At 38.7% G+C, this 11,698-nt stretch overlaps 1 long non-coding RNA gene across 1 annotated transcript; it reads right to left on the bottom strand.

The window, feature by feature from the left end:
* Window positions 1-1,053: 1,053 nt before the first annotated feature.
* LOC132608690 (uncharacterized) lies at window positions 1,054-5,560 on the bottom strand. Its single transcript, XR_009570480.1, has 4 exons — window positions 5,232-5,560; window positions 4,867-4,927; window positions 2,331-2,396; window positions 1,054-1,392 (listed from the first exon to the last, which is right to left on the bottom strand). It is a non-coding gene; the product is annotated as an uncharacterized LOC132608690 (long non-coding RNA).
* Window positions 5,561-11,698: the final 6,138 nt, after the last annotated feature.

Genomic DNA, 11,698 nt, shown 5'->3' with positions numbered 1-11,698 from the left:
CATGAAGTCGGTATTCTGCAAAAAAAATTGTAGCACCTAGCTATTACTCCAGCTGCCTCCCTGTCAAGATGAAAATAATTTTACTTTCAACTAAAACGAGCCCAAATAGCTACCAACAATACACCAAACTACTATAAATACATAAAACAATAAGCTACTATTACAACACACTAGATGGCCCGTGCCCGTGCTTTGCACGGGCGTATGGCCGAAATCATTGTTTGTATTATTTGTGCAATTATTACAGGAATACTAAAAGGATCATAACACCAAGAAAATAATTCTACGTGTTTCAAGTTTTAACACTTCATAATATTTACGCGCACTAAGCAACAAAAGTATACAATATTGTGAAATCGTACATTCTTCATTTTCAATGAGGAAATCTATTTACATAATGGAAAAAAGAAGCACCGTGCCTTTTGAAATTTGACCACTCCATAAAGCTTTGTTGTCATAACTCATAAGCCTTTTTTTCCAAGTTCTCAAAGATATTAGAACCTGCCATTAGAAACCATAGGGATGAGTACCTGTCTACCAAAATAAAAGAAAGAATTTGGTAAGCGTAAGAAATGAGGTGGATACAATGTGAAGCAGGATGCAAGTAAAATGTTTGTGTCCTGTTAAGGTAAAGAGAAATACTACGATGCGACTATAAAATAAATAGCTCTTGGAACTATAAGTTGGTAGAAGGAACCCATGGGTGCAAGTTGGCATAACTTTGAGTCTTCTCTGTTACCCATGCATCAAGCAGCAATCAATGAAACAACAAGCTATATTGAGTGAGGAATGACAGTTTGTTACTTGAAAGCCCTTCTAAGGCTAGCTAGCACTTTAGTGTAAAACTAAGTAAGAAAACAACTGTCACGACCCAACCCCGTAGGCCGTGACTAGTGCCCGAATTGGGCACCCGAACATACTTATCCTGAATAATTCACATACAAATAGCATATACGGCCATAAATACTATATGCCGTCTCAAACTATATCAAACTATTTCAAACACATCTCAACGCAACCGTATGCGGATATATATATCAAAAAGCCGGCAAGGCTATCAAATGTATCAAAAGCCGACAAGGCTATCAAATGGCACAACGGCCCAAAACATATACAAATGCACGCCGACAAGGCTGCCATAGCGAATAGGGTCATATAAACACATCTGTACAGAAGTAGGCACACACACCCACAATTACGTCTACAGACCTCTAAACAGACCAACAGAAACATATGGCGGGACAGGGCCCCGCCGTACCCCTGAACAAATATATACACATATGCAACGAACGAGGATATATACCAAAATGTAGGCTCCGAAATGATAGGAGCACTCCAAACAGCAAAAGAGGGTGTCCTAAACTGGTGGATCACCAAACTGTACGTCTGTACCTGCGGGCATGAAACGCAGCCCCCCGAAGAAAGGGGGGTCAGTACGAAATATGTACTGAGTATGCAAAGCAGAAGATACAGAAACAACTCTGAGGCATAAACAAAATGGTAGTACATAAAATAAGTACAAATCCAATATATCCAAATGCTTAATTTAAAAATATAAGTCATGCATAGGGTACAGAAGAATATGGTCGCCCGCCCGTCAATGGCGCCATAACACAGCATAACACCAGAAAGGTTTCAAATCTCCATATTCCCCGTCACATATCATAACACAGCATAACACCATACACAGCATAACACCAAATGTAAGTGGAACATAGCCCTCTAACGAGTGGCTCGATGAATCATAAACACAGCATAACTCCGGAGTATATCAAAGTGCGCACGACAACAGAACCGGCCCGGGACTCGGCGAAAGAGATAACAGAATGCACGAGTAGAGTCGTGAGTAGCCATATGCATAAAATCATTGTCATGAACTCAAACATAAGTAAAATGATCATACTTGAAAATCGAAATAACAGTCATAACAAATTCTTTCAAAAATTCTCCAAATTACATAAAGGAAAGTCGCGGGACCCACGGATGGGTATCGACCCGAGTCGGGCCCGCCTATGGAAAACATACTCATTATACATCATGCCAACTTCTATAAAAATATTGGAACAATCCGAGCCTTTATGCGAAGGATATGGCATTCAAGAATTATGAAATTCTTTAAAGTGAAACCTTTCTATGCAAAGTTCGGAAAGCGATTATTTCAAAGACATAATGGTTCATATTTCATAAAATCATACATAAGAGTGCCAAGGAATATATAAGGATCCTAACATGCTCGGATTTTCGAATCTTAGAATTTTCCTCAAGGCTTATAATCTAGCCTATTGAAAACTAAGGCATGCCAAAAGAAAGAAGGGTTGGGCTTTACATACCTCATACGCACTCCAAGCTAGCCAATCTAAAGTTAATCCCAATCTACGCCTCGGGCTCCCCAAGGTCTACAAATATGCCAACGATATCCAATATTAACCATGGGCATTTAAGCAATTATTTATTCCAAACTAACTCTAAATTCTACAGAAAATTCGGCAGCATTTCCCTTGTAAATAGGCCAACCCGAGAATTTAAATCGCTCAAAATCAACAATAACCAATCTAGCAACATCGATAATCAATTCGAAAGGCAAAATAACAATAGTAACTCTCTTTTACACCATTCAACAACTTTCCAAATATTCGTTTCGATGGCTTACATTCAAGCCACAATATTGCTCATACATTCAATTATCAACCCGAATCCTTACCAACAATATTCAAGGCCATTCTAAACAATTCACATAATTTTTCTCCAAGTTGGCCGAAAACAATCCCTAGGCCGAGAACAGCCCTCTTTTCACATTCCTCAATTTCAATTCATGTTTTGTATCAACAATCCACAATATAACAATGTCATTTTCACAATTATACGAATTACATCAAACACACCATGAGCCTCAAATCAGCCCACACATTCTCGACATCTTCCTTAAGTCATTAAATGTTCATTTCAAAACTAGAATTCATAACGACGACAATTAAAACGATAAGTGATATTAACTCATTCTTTGCCACACATTGGAGGCTATATACACGGCTACATACCCCCCTATATACATACATCGCTAGTTCTCCTTCATTTGTTCACCCTACAACAATCAACATACTAAATAGAGTTAATTCATCACTTAGTCACAACACCCATTTACACAACTTCACACACCATACACGACTCAACTTCCAACATACTACATTTCATAATTTTCATCCATATTAACATACTACAACATGAATTAAACGTTCACAACACATAAACAAGAGTAAAACTTACCTTTCTTCTCCAATTCTACACTTTGGTTAGGGTTTGCAATCGACACCACGAATGGTTGGATGACCCAAACAACTCTTCCACGCTACTTAGGGACCTCAATATAGTGGGTTTGTACCAAGGAAATATTTTTAGAGTGGCTCAAAATGATCTTGGTTTCCTTCTCCTCTTGGCCGTGAGCAGTGGTGGAGTTTTTCACCTTCTTGATATTTTGTTCTAAGTGTTGAGTGAAGCAAGATGAATACTTGGTCATATATTAAGTTGCCACAATATTCATCCATGTGTCCATGGCCCCACACATGTGTTGGACCAATTAAAATTGGCCACACAAGGTGTGGGACCATTTAATGGACCACACGGCCAAAAGGCCTTATTTTAGCAAGATTTTAACTTCCAATTATATGAATTTTGGTCCCAATTTTTCCTAAGTGTTCAATGCCAACAATTTCATATATAACTTATGTCTCAAAATAAAATCACAAGTCAAAAGTCCCGACTTCAAATCCCGGAATAGTCTTGGCCCTAACTTATCATAGTTAATCCGGGTTGTCCCAAAGTATAAAAATACGGGATATAACAACAACTTCACATCATTTGTGAGATTTTGCTTTGCAAGTATATTCAGATGATGACAAAGGACTATAAAGGAAAAAATCAACTTTTATTCTATTATATTCTGCTCAACATAGTAGGCAAAAATCATGAGATGATAATACTTGTTTATCAATGACAAGATAGTTGGTACATACCTAAATTTCTTTCATAAGAATTTTGCTACTTCCTCTTGTTTATTGAATTCTAAATCTGATGCCTTCAAACACCCCACATAAATAATCTCCAAATCTAGTATTTCAGCTGCAAAATTAGTGTATGTAAAGCATATTTGTCCCATTCAAAAGACCACTTTTTTCCTCCTTATCCCTAAGCCTTCAGTTGATACTAATTTGCTACAATGATCATCCTACTTTCATTATAATAATTAGAGTAATCCGATCAACACCACAACCGTCATCAATAATTCATCATACACCACAGATGTGGTATCTTGAAAGTGTGATTTTTCATAAGATTGGAAGGAGAAACATCCAGCATAAACATTAGATATTTAACATCGCAACAAAGGAAAGTTTTTTCTTACATGGCAAGCAAAATGGCACTAACAAAAAGAGCAGAGAAAGCAACTCAACTTACATTGCAATCAACCTAGCTCAAGTCAAATTTCAAAAACCTCATCAGACAGAGGATGGTATTAAACTGTACACCTTTTCACCATTCCAAATGATATTAAAGCTAGTTGTTGGTTTTAAATATTTCGAAATGTACAGTGGAAGGGCTCTTATAAACATAATAATTAATTTGTTTGAACAGATCAACCAACTCAGACATAGTAGTTTCAACATCAAAATGACACTAAAATCTTGAGTGTGCATGCATCGGAATTTCTGCTGTCAAAGAATAGTAGGTAAAATAAGTAGCATGTGAGGACAAAAAAGTATAATCCTTTGACGCGAAAAATGAAAATAAACACTCTCTTCCTCAAGGAAAATCTCCATTTTGATAAAGAAATGTCAATGTCAACACAGTACTTACAAATCTGAATTATACCTTCTCATTGCTTTAATCTTTTGCTTTTCATTCTCTTCCATCGGCAGTAACATCCTGGAACCTATCATTTAGACCACATGTATTACCATGTTTAAAAAAATGTGATTTCTCTAATAGATTAAATTTTAAATTAGATGATCGATTCACAGTTAAACATTATGTACTTACCTAAGAGATTACTACAAGTAATTGACCATATATAATAAGTGGAGCTAGTTATCTGAAAATAAGACAGACACTCTGCCACATATATCAAGTAAAATTTCACTAATACTACTGTAAAATTTCTTTACACTGCCGGTGTATATAGTTACACGAAGATGAGCAATGACCATATATAAATGATGGGAAGTTGAACGACATACCATATTATAAGGTAGCAAAAGGCACAAAGCTAAAGCCATGAGGCAATAGAGGGCAGAGACAATGAGGACTGAGCCAACAATTCCAACAGGTAGAGTCTTGGAAGGGTTTCTTATTTCTTCAGCCATGGTGGACACTGTATCATATCCAATATAACTGAAGTAAACTATGGCTGCTCCATCAAGAATCCCGCTTACACCATAAGGAGCTATCCCTCCTGGCTTTACTAAGTTTTCAACTTTTCCATTGCAAAAGCCAACAATTATTATAAATCCAAAGAAAACCACATGGAAGGCTGTCATTATCAGGTTCAACATTGAGCTTTCCTTAGTGCTGCAAAATCCCAAAAAATATACACCACTCATATCACTTCTGGATAAAACTTATGGGTTACTTGGTTTCATGATGTTTTTTTTTTTCTTTGAAAATTTTTCGATGACAGCGAACCTGCAACCGCTACCCTTTAGTTGCGTAAGGCACTCACTATTATGACATGTTTTAAAAAATAACCAGACATGTTTTAAAAAATAACCACTTGCAGTTTCAAAAACAATTTACAATATTATAGAAATAGCAGTTTGGGAGGACGAACCTGTTTCCTATTTCTTATACTGTTTCTCGCCAGGGGCGAAGCTAGCTCTTCGGATATGGGTTCGGCCGAACCTAGTAGCTTTTATCCGAACCATATATTTGTATTAAAAATTTTGTCAAATATGTACAAATTATTAATTAAGAACCCAATAACTTTAAAGAATTAGAACCCCAAGCCCACAAGCTTCAGATCCTGGCTCCGCCTCTAGTTCTGTCTTCCTGCTTCGTGTTGACCAAGTTGTTCCCTACCAAAAGCGGAGGTTGTGTTCTTGCTAAGACGATTGATGGTAATTTATAGCTAAGCCAAAAAGAAGAAAGATCTACGTATGGTGTTCATTGACTTAGAGATAGCATATGGTGTTCATTGACTTAGAGATAGCATATGAATACCAAGAAAAGGTCCTCTAGTGGGTGATGGAGAAAAAAGGAATTCATGTGAACTGTAACAACCCGACTCCTAATTTTGCTAAAACATGATTAGATTACAGTTTTGAAGTTTTGAATAAGTCCATATCTATTTGGGACTTGTCGAGATAGTCGGGGTGGAAACCCAAGGCCTCAGGTTTTCTACTGGTGTCTGGTGCATCGCGAAGAGGAGCTGAGAGGGGTTGACCTGTCAATGGAATTTTTCGCGGACCAGAACAATCGCGATCGCGAAGTCAATATGATGACTCATCTCGGTCGCGAGGTGGACTATCGCGATAGCGAAGAAGGGCCAGATTTGGTATATAGTGAACAATAGCGATTTTTTAGACGAAGGTTTTGCCTTTCTTGGAAAGAGGGAGCTCGAGGGAGGTGGGGGTGGTTCAGGTGCAGGATTTGGGAAATTTGCATATAGCTATACAAAACAGACACATTATCTATACACTGTAATTTAAGTTGGTTTCATGTGTTTATACATAATTATACAAAACATATACATTATATATACAGAGTATATGTAATGTTTGTATATAGATATACAGAACATGCACATTATCTATACACCGATGATATATTGGGCTACATCGGCTGCAAACTAGATGAGCGGACCGTATATATGGATTATTTTCCCTAATTAAAATGGGGAGATTTTGACATAAACCCCAAATTGGATAAATTTGCGAATTGACCTAGCAATTGTGATAATAAAAAAAAAAGTTGGATTTTGACTATTGCTAACGGAATGCATCGCTGCCTTTCACATCCATGTTCTCTATAATAAAAACAAATTGCTCTGTTCTTCTGGGATAATCTCAGCACTATGTTGATTACTACCTTTTTAAGTGTAAGTTTAATAAGCTTTTGCAGAGTAAGGCACTTAAAACAAACATGGTGTTAGATCAAAGTGAAACAACACACCGTGCTACAAAGTACAAAGGATTCCTCAACACCAAGTTACTCTGATAAAAGCTTCATCATCAAACATCCCAGAATCAGAACATTAAACCACCTTTCTACTTGTCTTAGTAATAACACAAATAATCCTACATTCTTAATAAAATAACTAGGAGAGTAGAAGATACATCACAACACTTTTTTTCATGTCTTAATAATAACACAAGTAAATGACACTACATTTTCAATAATTACTGCAAGAGTTAGACTGACGAGGTTAAAGAGATGACGAGCTTATCTTTCAATAATTACTACAAGAGTTAGACTTCAACACTGGAATCAGGAGGGCACTAATCACCTGCCAAAACAAAGTGTTATTAATTCTCACAGAGAAAAGCAAAGCAGTGCTGACCCAAAAACAAGTAAAGCATCAATTTTCTCATAATTATCTGTATACAAAACAATTTGGCAGTTCTAACCTGCACAATGTAAACCTTGCTCTCGAGAAAGACAAATTGCAACGTTATAGGAGTTGAACGTTTTAGGTATAGCGTTATTTGAATTTTGATGTGAAACAAAACTCCCATCTACTAAAGAGTTTACCAAAGTAAGCTAATTATCATCACTACCAGTGGCGGACCCAGAAAATTGAACAAGTGGGTTCAATCAATGACAAAATTTTAGCAATAATTGATACTAACAACGACCTTAGACACTATAAATGAGCATCATTAAGACAGTAAATGTGCTTCTAATTTTCATGCTAATCATCATATTCGGTTTTACAATGTGGTCTAACACCAATGTAGTTTTTAGTTTACGCCTATATTACTAACGGATCAACAAAGCGACAAAGATATTACACCACTTTTCAAAAAAGACAAATGCATGTTACAAGTTATAAACTTCTTAAATCATATTATTACTTTAAATAGTTGCACAATGCATATATTCTCAAATACATAAATAATTCAATAAAAATTCATTAAGTTTCAATCATTATGCATCTTCAAATTTTATATTTTATATTTAAGCATTCAATTCTGAGATTTAGAATTTAATATTATTTTTAATTAATCACAAAATTTAACAACTTAAAGCACAAAATTAGAACAATAATAATGAATGATCAATTTTAAAACAAGAAGTAACCTAACCTTATTGAGCAAAAAGCAGCCTATTAGGCTAACAAAACACAATAAATAAATAAATGATTTCTCAACTTAGTAAAATCACAAAAAAAATACGAGTACTAATTACTAGTCTTATTAATTACGTATGAGTATCAAAAAAGCTGGCATCGAAAATTCTATGTTAAGCAACCTTCACTGAGAATCAAACACGTGACCAAGTACAAGAGGACTTTGAACCCACTTGCACCGCTGTACTACAACTTCCACTTGCGTCAAGTGGGTTCATTTTTCTTATATACCTTAAAATTTCGTTTTGTCAGCCAAATTAACATGTAAAAATAATATCTTTTCCGAACGAAGTGGGTTCAACTGAACCCTCTTGCAACAAGATGGGTCCGCCCCTATCACTCCAAGAAAGCTAATTATACAAGAAAACAGCCTTTTGGTAACGACTTTTCGTGGCAACCCATAAAGTCGCCACAAAATCAAGGGTTTTTTCATAGCGATATATCTACCTTCCACGAGAAGTAAAGACTTAGTGGGGACCCGGAAGGTCGCCACCTATGATTTGAGACTAAGGCTAATTTTTTGTTCCCCCAAAAATGAAATACTTTTTAAAGTATTTGGCATGGAAAGTTTTTGTGGCAACCTGATAGAAGTCACCACGGATAGGCATTTGTGGCTGGCTACCTAGTACCTTCTTCTGGTCCTTGTTTGCAGTAAAGGTGGAAACTTTTCATAGTATTCGTTTGTATTTATTTCTTCTATCAAAATTACATGCAGTGTTTTTTTCTACAGTTAAGCCGGGAAATCTCTGTAACATCCTTCTGCATTATTTTACTACAGTTAAGCTGAGAAATATATATCTGTAATATTCTTTCTGCAGTATCTTGCATAACAAACTCGTGCAGAAATGAATAGGAGTCTTCCTGCTCGTACTTGTCTCTTTCTTCCCTCGATCTCCGATCTCATTGGTCTATCACATGTCCGATTTTTACCGTATACAGATAGTCCCCACACTTTTCGGACCATAGTTTTACCGGAATAACGGGAAGTGGACAAATCAAAAAACCGGTGGTTCCATATGCTCGTTATTATCTTTTCATTTTGGCGGGAACAGTTGCATCACATCTCTCTGTCATCAGCCACATGTCTCGTCCCGGATGGTCAGCTCTGACAACCGTCATAACGCACGTCGTTTCAAGTCACTTCTCATTAATTATGGGACACGTGGCATTCCCCGGTTGGCTGGGATCTGTAACCGCCTCGATCCCATGTATATATAACGTCTTCCACCACCTCATTTTCCCATTTTACGATCCTTTTCACTTCTCCATTTTCAGTTCTTCACTTCATCTCTCCATTTCATTTCTTCACTTCTCCTTTCTATTTCTCTTCATTTCATCACTTTTAATCATTTTTCAACTCGTATTTCTTGTTGATTCGTTGCTTATACTACGTGAAAAGAAACAACTCTGCCAACTTCTTCACTAGCTGTTTTTGTTTAGAGTGTGTTGCTGCTTCTTCTTCTTACTCTTTACCATTCTGAATTCTTTCTTGACTGTTCCCTCACTCCTATTTTAACTTCCCCTTCGAATTTTCCAAATCTCTTTTTTCATAATCTCCAATTGTCTGCTAACACCGAAACCACTTCCCATGATGTTCCCTCGGTTTCATCTCAAGGAACCGAGCCAACTTTATAACCTAAGGGAAAAATCACCTTCGAGCCCACTGCTTTGGACACTGTACCGTCTAAACCCAATTATAACAAAGATTTCGAGGTTGAGAAACCTTCTCTGGTTTTCGATAGAGGGTTTGATGTGAGGCGATACCCCTCGTCCATTACCGAGGACAAACTCGATTTAGTCCGGGCTGATTGCGGATGGGATAATCGTTCGGTCCAAGTTTTTTCCCCCGGACTAGATGAATCGGTCACCGATCATCGGGAGGGCTTCGTATATGTTTACACTTATCCTTTCACCCTCAGGCTTGACTCCCCTATCGATCCGGTCATTTTAGATATGTGCCAGACTTACAATGTTACCTTGGCCCAGATTGGTCCGATTGTCTGGAAGACCGTGGCCTGCCTCCGACTGTTGGCCAATAACTCGAGAAAGGAGTTCACGCTTGCTCACTTCATCCGGTTATACTCCTCGAGGTTGTTCCGGGGTGGTGTAATAAAGCTCGCTAAACGAAGCCGGAACCCTATCTTTTCAAAGATGGACGAAGATAGAGACCGGGGTTGGCTAGAGCGTTATGTCCGGGTGAGGACCGCGGACATTATCCCGGCCAACTACATGCCCTTTTCGGAGACATAGAATGATAATCGTAAGTCTCAGTTCTTTTAATAATTGCTTTTGAATGCTTTGTCAAACACTAGTCCTTTCACATTCTCACTACCTGTCCCCTTCTTTGTACCAGCCGTGGCGTGGATACCTCCGGCTATCCGGAACATCAACGAATGGGTTAGTGCTCTCCTCAGTCAACATACCCACGAAGCACGGACATGGGGACTCCTGCCACGTGGCCGATGGGTCGATCAGGTAATACTTTGCTTCTATCCGTATTCGTTGCATCTTCTACCCTTCCTTTTTGTAACATCTTCGGCTTTCAGGTTTGCCCAAGGGCTCGGTGGACCCCAGACCGGAGTCAGTAGCTGAACCCGCTACGTCGGCACCTGAGTTTGATTAGGCGGGTACATCCCGTATCATTGCTGCCGCCAATAAAAGAAAAAGGCCCTCGGACAAAGGGCAGAAGCCGAAAAAGAGGGCGAGGAGCGTCGTTCGGACTCTAAGAGACTAAACAGATCCCGAGCTCTTCATTCGGAGGATCGGTGTGACCCCTTCCATTGCTTCTATTCCGGAGGAGGGTACCACCGTTTCATCACTTCCGTCAGTCGGGGAAGGACCTTCAGCTCTGACATTACACACAGGTGGGGAAGAAGTTCATTACCTGACTCCTCTAAGGTCTATTGAATTCGTCGATATTTCAGGTGATGCTTCATTCGAAGAAACCCCCCTGCAAAGGACAAGAAGATCCGAGAAGGCACCAGTTGCCGAAGCCGGTCAAAGGGCTGAGCCGGTCCCCGAGACCGAAGTTCCAACGAATGTTGGTCCACTGCCCGGCTATGAGACTACTGCAACCTCCGAGATCCTTGCCTTTGCCGATGCTGCTGAGGCCGTTCCGAGTTCTCCAACTCCAGCTTCGAGGTTGGATGATTTTGATGACATGTTCTCGGATGCTCCTCCTGCTACCGGGGAAGCTGCCGGTTTTGGACATCTTCCTATTCCTCGGGCCACGAGAGCAGCTAGCTGGTCCACCGACACCGGTACTAGGGATAGCTTGGTGCGCATCTTTCCGATCCCGAGTGTGGAACCTAGGAGGACAAGAGCGGCTGTGATTACTGTTCCCGAGGACTGCAGCTTTTT

Source organism: Lycium barbarum, chromosome 9 (assembly GCF_019175385.1).
Source record: "Lycium barbarum isolate Lr01 chromosome 9, ASM1917538v2, whole genome shotgun sequence".
In the NCBI taxonomy this organism is placed as follows: Eukaryota; Viridiplantae; Streptophyta; class Magnoliopsida; order Solanales; family Solanaceae; genus Lycium; species Lycium barbarum.
This window is presented reverse-complemented; position numbering and strand designations above follow the sequence as displayed.